The following is a 13,502-nucleotide window of genomic DNA, read 5'->3' as shown; positions in this document are numbered from 1 at the left end:
TTGGATAGGGTATGTCCTGGGCAGTGAGCACTGGACTGAACCGTCAGAGGGAGGTCAGAGGGAGGTCAGAGGGAAGTCAGAGGGAGGTTAGAGGGAGGTTAGAGGGAAGTTAGAGGGAGGTTAGAGGGAAGTTAGAGGGAGGTTAGAGGGAGGTCAGAGGGAGGTCAGAGGGAGGTTAGAGGGAGATTAGAGGGAGGTCAGAGGCAGGTTAGAGGGAAGTTAGAGGGAGGTCAGAGGGAGGTCAGAGGGAGGTTAGAGGGAAGTTAGAGGGAGTTCAGAGGGAGGTCAGAGGGAGGTCAGAGGGAGGTTAGAGGGAAGTTAGAGGGAAGTTAGAGGGAGGTCAGAGGGAGGTCAGAGGGAGGTTAGAGGGAGGTTAGAGGGAGGTCAGAGGGAGGTTAGAGGGAGGTTAGAGGGACTAGTAGCATTGGTGGTAGTCAAACCATAGTGCAACATGGGGCTGATAGAAGGCCCAGAGGTCAAGGATCAAAGGGGGTCAGGGAGTGAGGGGTCATAGAGGGACTGAGGGAGGAACCAGTTAGCTCAGGGAGTTATGATTCTTCAGGCTGTCTGAGCGCCTCACTCTGTCCTCCGAGGTATTTCTGTACCAGCTCCTGACACACAGACTTAGATTGACAGACAGAGAGGGGGGAGAGATGGGGTGATTTTTATTCATTATAAATTAAAATTTTAGTATTTATTGGAGTTTTTATTTTTTATGAGTTAAGGAATTAAAGAAGAAGGGCAGAGAAATAAAGAGAGGGGGAGAAGTAGAGAAATGTTGGAGAAATGTCGGTTTAGCTGACCTGGGACAGAGGCATTCTGGCTTCAGGATCCTGAGGGGGAGAGAGAGTGATGAGAAGTATAGGAGACAGTCAGAGATGTGAAGTATAGGAGACAGTCAGAGATGTGAAGTATAGGAGACAGTCAGAGATGTGAAGTATAGGAGACAGTAAGATATGTGAAGTATAGGAGACAGTCAGAGATGTGAAGTATAGGAGACAGTAAAATATGTGAAGTATAGGAGACAGTCAGAGATGTGAAGTATAGGAGACAGTAAGAGCCACTTATGTGCAGTCAGTAGGGGGCAGCACTGTTCTCTACTGTACCTGTTAGTGGGAGGGCTCTTTGGCTTCTTCTGTACTTTCCTGCCTTGTCCTGGAGACTCACCCACCCTGAGAGAACAGAACCATACACATCAGAATAATTATGCTTTTATCTCCGTAAACATTCCTATAATCCAAGACTCCCGTCTCTCTATCCCCTCTGGTTAGGAATTTCTAATATTGTGATATTACAATACATTACATTTCAGTTTTTGACAGAGACAGACATACAGAGAATGACATATAGTGACAGAGACAGACATACAGAGAATGACATATAGTGACAGAGACAGACATACAGAGAATGACATATAGTGACAGAGACAGACATACAGAGAATGACATATAGTGACAGAGACAGACATACAGAGAATGACATATAGTGACAGAGACAGACATACAGAGAATGACATATAGTGACAGAGACAGACATACAGAGAATGACATACAGTGACAGAGACAGACATACAGAGAATGACATATAGTGACAGAGACAGACATACAGAGAATGACATATAGTGACAGTGACAGAGAGTAAGGAAAAAGAGAGTGAGAGAGACATTAACACACACACATAAACAGACAGACACACACTCATAAATGGACAAAGAGAGAGTCAGGCACAGACAGAGACAGAGGATGTGTGTAACCAAGGTCGTGTGTCTCTGCATCTCCCGTGGCAACAGCCTATCAGGCATCTCTGCCTGGCGCTGAGCACTATTGACTGGCCAGTCCACTAACACCACTGTTAACGCCACCTGAACACCGAACACTGATTGGTCTCACACAGCCTTCTGCAGGGCTGGAGGTCAGCCTGTCGATTCCCTCCCATCACTAAACACAGACTCTAATAGAGTGTTCAGCACCAAGCTGAAAGGCTAGCAGACATAGGAAAGGAATCCAGCTCCAACTGGGTTGACAGAGTTCAGCTGAGTCTCATCCATGTCGGCACCCACTGTTCTAATCTACAACAAACACATTCTATGCAAAGGAACAAGAATGTTACTGTTGTGGAATGTATGTTGCCCATTAACATCCATATAGGGCCCTGGTCAAAAGAAGTGCTCTACTTAATAGTGTGCCATTTGGGATGAAGCCCTACGCACATTAAGATGTCATCCGCTACATTTGTTCATTTTAAATGACTGCACAGGGAGTCCTACGAATGACCTTGACAAAATGGCAAATCATCCTACACTTTATCCCACTAGCTACCTCTCACACTGCACCTCTCGGAAAACATTAGTCAGCCACGCTGTGCATTGTTATGACTGAAAGTGGGAGTGTGATCACATTAGCAGCCCACTCTTCCTGTTTTGTTTGGATTTCCAAGGTTGTAGTTTTCTTTATGGGAGGCGCCATCTGGTGGCGGTAACGCCACACTGCACTCTGGAGGAAGGTCAATGATGGAGGGAAGGGGGAGGGGAGAGAGAGGGGTACTGACATTCAGCAGGGAGCAGCGGTGCATTGAAGCAGCAGCCTCTCTCTCATCTCCTCTCTCCTCTCCCTCCTCTATTCTCCCCATCCCTCCCTCCTCTATTCTCCCCCTCCCTCCCTCCTCTATTCTCCCCCTCCCTCCCTCCTCTATTCTCCCCATCCCTCTCTCTCATCTCCTCTCTCCTCTCCTCTCCCCTCTCCCTCCTCTATTCTCCCCCTCCCTCCCTCCTCTATTCTCCCCCTCCCTCCCTCCCTCCTCTATTCTCCCCATCCCTCTCTCCTCTCCTCTGTGTAGACTGACAGACAAGGGTGAAAATCTGGCTGCTGATCAAAAAAGCATCACGCCCACCTCTGCCTTCCCCTCACTCCCTCCATCTCTCTCTTCTCCTCTTCTCTTTTCACCCCCTGCCTTCCCCTTACTCCCTCCATCTCTCTCTTCTCCTCTTCTCTCTTCACCCCCTGCCTTCCCCTCACTCCCTCCATCTCTCTCTTATCCTCTTCTCTCTTCACCCCCTGCCTTCCCCTCACTCCCTCATCTCTCTCTTCTCCTCTCCTCTTTTCACCCCCTGCCTTCCCCTTGCTCCCTCCATCTCTCCTCCCCTCTCCCTCCATCTCTCCTCCCTCTCCCTCCCTCTCTCTCTTTTCTCCTTTCCTGTCCCTGTATCCTATCCCCCTCCCTCCTCTCTTCCCCTCCCACGTATAGAAGAACAGAGACAGAGAGAGAATGAGAGAGAGAGAGAGAGAGAGAGAGAGAGAGAGAGGAGAAAGATAGAGGGATAGAGAGAGAGAAATAGAGAGAGAGAGAGAGAGACAGAGGGATAGAGAGAGAGAAAGAGCGAGACAGGGAGAGAGAGAGAAAGAGGGAGAGAGAGAGAAAGAGGGAGAGAGAGAGAGAGAGAGAGAGAGAGAGAGAGAGGAGAAAGACAGAGGGATAGAGAGAGAGAAATAGGGAGAGAGAGAAAGAGAGAGAGAGAGAGGGGGGGAGAGAGAGAGAGAGAGAGAGAGAGAGGAGGAAGACAGAGGGATAGAGAGAGAGAAAGAGCGAGAGAGAGAGAGAGAGAGAGAGAGAGAGAGGGAGGCTGGTGGGTCTGTGCGATGCTAATTTAGCAGACTGAGCAGCCTAATCAGAGAGCAGTAAAGATACACAGACACAATCCCAGGCACAACCCCCCACCCCCCCACCCCCCCACCCACCCCACCCAGGTCTCCATGGAACTCTGCCTCTGTTCTCTGCTCCTCTGCTCTCCTCCTCTCACTGTTCTACAACACAGACACAGACACCAGCAGGAGGGATGGAGGAAGGAAAGGAGGGAGGAAGGGAGCAATCTCACATGGGCAGGGAACTGCTGCACACACAGGCCCACACACACACACGCACACAGGCACACACACACACAGGCACACACAGACAGGCACACACACACACAGGCACATACACACACACAGGCAAACGCACACACACAGGCCCACACACACACCCGCACACAGGCACACACACACACAGGCACACACAAACAGTTACACACACACAGGCACATACACAGAGGCACATACACACACACAGGCAAACGCACACACACAGGCACAGATACACACAGGCACCCACACACAGGCACACACACACACACACACACAGGCAAGCGCACACACACAACAGGCAGACATATACACAGGCACACACAAACAGCAGGCACATATTGTGCAAACTCACACAAAAACGTATGAACATTGTGAATGTTCACAAACACACACACACACACACACTCACAACACATATTACACACACAGTAGGAGACAAACAGGGGCTGTTTTTGTGTTCTCTGCGGATGTGTAGAAACAAAAGGAGAGCAGCGGGCCGTTACATCACAGAGAGACTCAGAGATACAAAGAGAATGAGAAAGGGAGACAGAGACTACATATAGAGAGAGAGAAAGAGAGAGAATATAGAGAGACAGAAGAGAAAGAGAATACTGAGAGACACAGGGAGAGAGATTCAGCAAGAGAAAGAGAGAGAGAGGGAGAGAGATTCAGAAAGAGAGAGAGAGCAAGAGAGAGAGAGCGAGAGAGAGACAGAGAGAGAGAGCGAGAGAGAGAGACAGAGAGAGAGACAGAGAGAGAGAGAGAGAGAGAACGAGAGAGAGAGAGACTACCGAGGATAAGGGGAAGCACCCCACCATTATAGTTAGTAGGCGTTCCCACCTTGTCATTCACAGAAGCCAGTTCACTGGCCAGCTGCATCCTCCATCCTCCACTACCGCACACTGCAGCTAGCTTTCATGTCTACAGTTGTGCAGAACCACACACACACACACCAGCGCGCAAGCACACACATTGCAGCTTTCATGTTAGCTCAGAGCAGAGACTCAGGCACACAGACACTGCAGCTTTCATGTTTGCAGTGACCATGGCAATTAAAGGTCCCATCCTGCGCTGGCCATGGAGAATAACACACACACATTGCAGTGCTGTGAGTGCTGGTGCGTTCTATTTCAGCAGGCATGAGTACATATGTCCAGAGAGAGAGAGAGAGACCTACTGAACCTGCAGACAGTATGACACAACACACACAGATCACCCATACACTCTCAAAAGCACAATATTCATTTTTTTTCATATATAACATTATCTTTGTGCACGTGTTTTGAAGTGAAGAGCAATCGCCCTCATACATAATTTGTCTTTGTCTTCCAGGCTTTGTAAAATAGAGCACTACCCAGCCCCAGTGAGCATCACCTATGCAGTATGACAGACAGACAGACAGATAGGACATCCCCCCCACCCAAACCTGATGATGAGGAGTCATGATGAGACGTCATGACGGACAGACGCATCAGCCAATGGGGACGGCTGGGGATCCTCTGAGGCACCACCGATGGCAGCAATACAGACACAAGACAGCAGGTCCCTCAGAGCAACCCCCGTAACCCCTGGCAACGGCACTGCTTTATCTCAGCCACCCCTGATAACCAGACAGAGAGACAGAGAGAGGGACTGCATTGTCTGTCTAACAGACAGTCTCCTTCACGGACAGACGGACTGCGGTGTTTTGAGAGAGTCTTTCACAGCCCTGTCTGTCTGTGTCTGGAGTCTAGACACCTGGCAGCCATGGTTACTTAGAGACCACCCCTCCAGAGAGAGAGGGGGGGAGAGATGGGGAGAGAGAGAGAGAGAGGGGGGGAGAGATGGGGGGAGACAGGGAGCGGTTTTAAATTCACGCTGCACTGTTCTGCCTCTGGAACGGTCGCTATCATTTTTGGACACCTGGTGGATTGCGATTGGCCAGAATAGGCCCCCTCCGGCTCTGCTGTCCGAGTTCCAGGTCGCGGTGTGTGTGTGACATCAACTGTGTGTGTGTGACATGGACTGTGTGTGTGTGTGCTTGTACAAGGAAGGGAACGAGCGTGTTCCAATTCAAGATGTCATGCGTCAAAAGAAGCCGCCCCTCCCCTGGATGTATCTCAATGTGCGCTTAAGTGTTATAAAAATGTACATTGCGTGTTTTAACAGATTCTAAATATGATTCTGATATCGACAGAAAGAAAAAATGACTGAATATAACGCTCTTCTTCCGGTATGTATTTTGATGTGCATATTACGGCTATACGACACCATTGAGTCAGCGTTGGTATCTGTCCCGCTTTGTGTTCAATTAAACATTTTTATAAAAATAAAGGTTTCAATATTCACACTAGCGTACTACTTTAGAATGCATGCCTTATACATTGCTTCATTCTAAGTGGGTAGTGTGCTAATTTGGATATTGGGGGGGGGTCAAAACTCTGGAGGTCACCGAGTCGAAGTTCAGACGTGTGCTCATACAACATGATGTACAGTAGACGCCACATCATCACCATAAAGGTTAAAGGTCAGGGCATAGGGCCCGGCCGGCATCATCTCACACGTCGTCATCTCATCTCACCACAGTTCTTCATCAATATCTCTGTCCATCATCTCCATCACCAAAGGCTGCTGTCTCCATAAAAATGAACAAGTATTCGACTCCAATAGATTCTTAGTCCTACACGACTTGAGTTCTCAGCACCATAGAGCTGAATCAACCGTACAGAGACTCAAATATGTCATAATATGGACACCGTACAGTAACACAGTCCTCCCCATTAAATGGGGAACCGTGACTGTTGTACAGTGTCCGTATTCGGACTGTTTCAGTTTTCTGACTCCACATCAAGTGTCTCTCTCATTCCTTTCTCTGTATGTGGCACTCACAGTAGCGTAGCCTGTTCCCCTTACTGCAGCATTCTCACACACACAGACAGCCTCTTTAGGGTGTAGTGTACAGTACTTCAGTACTACTTTAGGATGTAGTGTACAGTACTTCAGTACTACTTTAGGGTGTAGTGTACAGTACTTTAGTACTTCATATCAGTGGACACATACAGTATTAGGGCGTACAGTACAGACAAGAGCAAAGCATCACACCACAAACCTCTTCTTCTTCTGATTCTTGATTATGATGCTCTCATTATTTAATGGTGTATATAAGTATTTGACGCTGTTTAACTGTAAGATGTGATGTACTAATATAATTGTGTATAGTATTTCCTAGAGATGTTTATTTTCTATAAAATGAATATGTTATTGCTTATAAAAATGTTATTAAAAGAATCCATTCAGAAAAGAGACTTTTGGGAATGTCACTCGTTCTAAGTTGAGCATGCAGTGTTTTTTATTGTTCATGTTTTCATTGTTTGAATCGATGACACTACAGCATCAATTTGTGTGAAATGTTTTTGTAACGCCAATGTCAAATATACCAGCACCTTTCAACGCTGCCCAGACCAAGGACTGTTCTTTTTTTCTCATCTTCTTCCAAATCTACACTGACACACAGACACACATTTGTGATCATTAATGACAGACTGTGAGGACAGAAATACAGATGTAAGAATAGGACATGTCATGACACACAAAGGTGCACACACACACACACACACACACACACACAGTACACACACACAGTACACACACACAGTACACACACACACACACACACAGTACACACACACACAGTACACACACACACACACACACAGTACACACACACACTACACACACACACACACACACACACACACACACAGTACACACACACACACACAGAGTACACACACACACACACACACACACACACACACACACACACACACACACACACACACACACACACACAGTACACACAGTACACACACACACACACACACACAGTACACACACCAAGGTTATCATAGTTTAGTTGTTTTATATTCAAGTGTATTTCTAGAATGTAGCTTTTTATTTTAAATTCAGTTTAGTTTCAGTTCATTTTCAGACCTGCTAGTTTTGATTTACTTTTAGTTGTATCAACATATTTCTATTCGTTGTTATATTATTCCGTTTCAGTTTCAGTGTTAAGGACAGAAAGCATGCGTTGGAGCAGCAGCAATACATAAGGTCATGGGTCAGGTCATAAGTTAGGTTCGGTTTCTAAAATAAAGTCAATCTCAATGTGACTTGGATTGAAAAAGAAAGAGCGCTGAGACTGGTGCAAAACGTATGTTGTAAACACTCTAAACCATGTTTACACCAATCCAATGCTTTTTAACTTTAGTAGCACATGTAAGAAGAATGACATGTTTCCCTGTTAGCTAGCTATGTTTCCCTGTTAGCTAGCTATGTTTCCCTGTTAGCTAGCTATGTTTCCCTGTTAGCTAGCTATGTTTCCCTGTTAGCTAGCTATGTTTCCCTGTTAGCTAGCTATGTTTCCCTGTTAGCTAGTGATAGCTACACTGTAAAGGGCTTGCCGTGGATTTGACAGTAACTAACAGGCAGCAAAGTGGCAAGTAAGTTACTGTATTTCATATTGTAGTACACCTACTGTAATCTAAACACAGTATCAAAGCAAGTACTGTGTAATGACACAGTATAATACCGTAGAATGATGAATGCATGAATAATTGACTGGATGAATGAATGAAATTCATTGAGGGGAGATGGGATTTGTATTTCACAGTATTTTACTATAATTACATGGAATTGGTACAAGCAGGCTGGCTGAAAGGTCAGGTGTTTACACATTACAGCATATCAATAAATATTTGGTGGTTTATATTACTTGCCCTTCTAGAAACCTTAAAGAGATTCAGCAGTACGTTTGTATACTTTTTAGCCAGTAATTCTGAAAGATGCATTCACAAGACGAAAGTGGTCCCCGAATATTGCGTACTACGTCACATACAGTATGGGCAGATATGTGCACCACGTCATTGCTCTCTCTCTCTCTCTCTCTCTCTCTCTCTCTCTCTCTCTCTCTCTCTCTCTCTCGCTGTGTTGTGTGTGCGCATCTTGCTAGCTTTCACTCAAATGGCAAAGGGCTGAAGCTCATTGGCTAGAACCAGTGCTTGACATGGACAGGAGTACCGGCATCTCAAATGTTCTAGTTCTTGAATTCCTGCACCTCTTATTAACTCAACAGTATTGTGGAGCTCCTGCACCTCTTATTAACTCAACAGTATTGTGGAGTTCCTGCACCTCTTATTAACTCAACAGTATTGTGGATCTCCTGCACCTCTTATTAACTCAACAGTATTGTGGAGTTCCTGCACCTCTTATTAGCTCAACAGTATTGTGGATCTCCTGCACCTCTTATTAACTCAACAGTATTGTGGATCTCCTGCACCTCTTATTAACTCAACAGTATTGTGGAGTTCCTGCACCTCTTATTAGCTCAACAGTATTGTGGAGCTCCTGCACCTCTTATTAGCTCAACAGTATTGTGGAGTTCCTGCACCTCTTATTAGCTCAACAGTATTGTGGAGCTCCTGCACCTCTTATTAGCTCAACAGTATTGTGGAGCTCCTGCACCTCTTATTAGCTCAACAGTATTGTGGAGCTCCTGCACCTCTTATTAGCTCAACAGTATTGTGGAGTTCCTGCACCTCTTATTAGCTCAACAGTATTGTGGAGCTCCTGCACCTCTTATTAGCTCAACAGTATTGTGGAGCTCCTGCACCTCTTATTAGCTCAACAGTATTGTGGAGCTCCTGCACCTCTTATTAGCTCAACAGTATTGTGGAGCTCCTGCACCTCTTATTAGCTCAACAGTATTGTGGAGCTCCTGCACATAAATGTAAACAAAACCGGCACCCGAAATGAGTACTGACACCTATTTCAGTCCAAGTCAAGCACAGGCTATAACTGTAATTGCTAGGGGGCTGGCCCTCACGGGGGAAACATTTTGGGAAATGGTGGAGCACAGTTCTAGGAAAAACAGTTGCTTTCAAACTCGGGATTTGGTGGCTAATTGAGGTAAGACTAATTCTGCATGTATGAACTACACATTGACACATCCAGCCCAAAGCGGGAGATTTAAAAAATACTTAGTAATCGCAAAAGTTCAGGAGCATGTCTTTCCAAACTGACAGCCACTACAGGGCAAAACAGGTTAAAAAAAGACATGGAAAAATGCTCAAGCATTAAAGGTTTAAGACTTGCTGCCACTCTAATCTGTCCCCTATGTTAAATTGATGGGTCATTACTACCACATACCAGTTAAATTGGTACAGCACTCTTAATATAGCCTCCTATAAGACACTCCTCAAAATAAGACAGAAACAACAATACCACTCGTGGTCAAAATGTTTTCAACCCACCAAAAATGCCATATACAGCAATTACCCCCCCCCCCCCCCCACACACACACACAAAATGTTCCCACAATGCACCATAATTGACAGCATGCTGCAGTAAAACTTTCATAGTATTTTACTGCTGATAATAGCCCAAATGACTGTATGAATGCTAGTTTTATGTTAGTGTGGTGTAGAGCCTGTGAGCAGGGTTGTGGGTGGAAATCCTGTTCATCGCTCTCTTATGGAGTGGTGCTTGTCCACCGCTCTGTGCTCCATGTCCTTTCCCACCCTCTGCTAAAAACTGCTCTGTTCCCGCGAGAGTGAAAAACACAGTGTAACGGCTGTTGGTGGAAGAAGGTGAGGACCAAGGTGCAGCGTGGTACGTGTTCATCATTTATCAAATAGAACTGAACACTAAATACAAAAGAACAACCGAAACAGCTCCGTCAGGTGCAAAACACACTGAACAGAAAATAACTACCCACAACCCATAGTGGGAAAACAGGCTGCCTAAGTATGGTTCTCAATCAGAGACAACGATTGCCAGCTGCCTCTGATTGGGAACCATACCAGGCCAAACACATAGAAATACAAAACCTAGACTACAAAACATAGAATGCCCACCCCAACTCACGCCCTGACCAAACTAAAACAGAAACATAAAAAAGGAACTAAGGTCAAGACGTGACAGTACCCCCCCCCCAAAGGTGCGGACTCCGGCCACAAAACCGAAACCCATAGGGGAGGGTCTGGGGGGGCATCTGTGGTGGCGGCTCTGGCGCGGGACATGGACCCCACTCCACCTCCACCACAGTCTGGGCCCTCTTCGGTGGCACCTTTGGAGCGCCGACCCTCGCCGCCGACCCCGGACTGGGGACCCTTTCAGCGGGCCCCGAATAGACGGGAGACTGGCAGCGCCGGAGTGAAGGGAGGCTCTGTAGCCCCAGCCTTTGGGAATCTCGAGCCACACTCCAGTCAAATTGGGCGAGCTCCACTCCAGCTCCGGTCCCGACCTGTATGTAGTATGGTGACAGCAATGCACAACATCTCCATCTCCTGGAGGAATTTACCCGCCAGATTCAGCAGTGTGACAAACAACAAAAGGCATGGATTGTTGCCCAAAAACATTTTTTTTTCAATTTCATGATGGTTTTTATTTTATTTAGTTCGTTTTGGAGCCAAATATAGAACTATACTGATTTCAAACTGGTTTGTTAATTTTTTTATTTCAGTTTACTAATTGTTTTTCATGATTAGTTTTCATTTTGACACTTTTATAATAATAACATTTATTTGGCGGGTGCTTATATTTGTCCTATTTCACACATATACACGTGTGTAATAATACCCATGTGTAAATTAAATCAAATCAAATCAAATCAAATCAAATCAAATTTTATTTGTCACATACACATGGTTAGCAGATGTTAATGCGAGTGTAGCGAAATGCTTGTGCTTCTAGTTCCGACAATGCAGTAATAACAAGTAATCTAACTAACAATTCCAAAACTACTGTCTTGTACACAGTGTAAGGGGATAAAGAATATGTACATAAGGATATATGAATGAGTGATGGTACAGAGCAGCATAGGCAAGATACAGTAGATGGTATCGGGTACAGTATGTACAAATGAGATGAGTATGTAAACAAAGTGGCATAGTATAGTATAAAGTGGCTAGTGATACATGTATTACATAAGGATACCGTCGATGATATAGAGTACAGTATATACGTATGCATATGAGATGAATAATGTAGGGTAAGTAACATTTATATAAGGTAGCATTGTTTAAAGTGGCTAGTGATATATTTACATCATTTCCCATCAATTCCCATTATTAAAGTGGCTGGAGTTGAGTCAGTGTCAGTGTGTTGGCAGCAGCCACTCAGTGTTAGTGGTGGCTGTTTAACAGTCTGATGGCCTTGAGATAGAAGCTGTTTTTCAGTCTCTCGGTCCCAGCTTTGATGCACCTGTACTGACCTCGCCTTCTGGATGATAGCGGGGTGAACAGGCAGTGGCTCGGGTGGTTGATGTCCTTGATGATCTTTATGGCCTTCCTGTGACATCGGGTGGTGTAGGTGTCCTGGAGGGCAGGTAGTTTGCCCCCGGTGATGCGTTGTGCAGACCTCACTACCCTCTGGAGAGCCTTACGGTTGAGGGCGGTGCAGTTGCCATACCAGGCGGTGATACAGCCCGCCAGGATGCTCTCGATTGTGCATCTGTAGAAGTTTGTGAGTGCTTTTGGTGACAAGCCGAATTTCTTCAGCCTCCTGAGGTTGAAGAGGCGCTGCTGCGCCTTCTTCACGATGCTGTCTGTGTGAGTGGACCAATTCAGTTTGTCTGTGATGTGTATGCCGAGGAACTTAAAACTTGCTACCCTCTCCACTACTGTTCCATCGATGTGGATAGGGGGGTGTTCCCTTTGCTGTTTCCTGATTAACCCACACATATACACATGTGATAATACACGTGTAAATTAACCCACATGTGTAATAATACCCATGTGTAAATTAACCCACATATACACGTGTGTAATAATACCCATGTGTAAATTAACCCACACGTGTGTAATAATACGCATGTGTAAATTAACCCACATATACACGTGTGTAATAATACGCATGTGTAAATTAACCCACATATACACGTGTAATAATACCCATGTGTAAATTAACCCACACATATACACGTGTGTAATAATACCCATGTGTAAATTAACCCACATATACACGTGTAATAATACCCATGTGTAAATTAACCCACATATACACGTGTAATAATACCCATGTGTAAATTAACCCACACATATACACGTGTAATAATACCCATGTGTAAATTAACCCACACATATACACGTGTAATAATACCCATGTGTAAATTAACCCACACATATACACGTGTAATAATACCCATGTGTAAATTAACCCACACATATACACGTGTAATAATAAGCATGTGTAAATTAACCCACATATACACGTGTAATAATAAGCATGTGTAAATTAACCCAGGCAGTTAACCCACTGTTCCTAGGCCGTCATTGGAATTAAGAATTTGTTCTTAACTGACTTGCCTAGTTAAATAAAGGTGAAATGTGTTTTTTTGCATATCCCACTCTCCCTGAGACACCCTCTGAGAGTGGGGTCACAGCCAGGGTCAGCCATTATCAACAGTGACCCTGGAGCAATTAGGGTTAAGTGCCTTTCTCAAGGGAACATCAGATTTTCTTGTAGGATCAGGGATTAGGACTAGCAACAGTTGGGTAGTTTCAGTTTCTCTCACCCCCCTCCCCCCACACCCCCCATCAAAGCACCACAAGAGACCCTGAGGCA

At 45.4% G+C, this 13,502-nt stretch overlaps 1 protein-coding gene across 1 annotated transcript in view; it reads left to right on the top strand.

Moving 5' to 3' along the window:
- Positions 1–7,333, top strand: part of LOC118937768 (transcription factor 20-like) — an 18,305-nt gene extending 10,972 nt beyond the window's left edge. The window contains exon 4 of the mRNA XM_036938996.1: positions 5,232–7,333. The gene's annotated coding sequence lies outside the window, so the exon portion shown is untranslated. The remainder of the gene's footprint in view (positions 1–5,231) is intronic.
- Positions 7,334–13,502: the final 6,169 nt, after the last annotated feature.

This window comes from Oncorhynchus mykiss, chromosome 12 (assembly GCF_013265735.2).
Source record: "Oncorhynchus mykiss isolate Arlee chromosome 12, USDA_OmykA_1.1, whole genome shotgun sequence".
In the NCBI taxonomy this organism is placed as follows: domain Eukaryota; kingdom Metazoa; phylum Chordata; class Actinopteri; order Salmoniformes; family Salmonidae; genus Oncorhynchus; species Oncorhynchus mykiss.
This window is presented reverse-complemented; position numbering and strand designations above follow the sequence as displayed.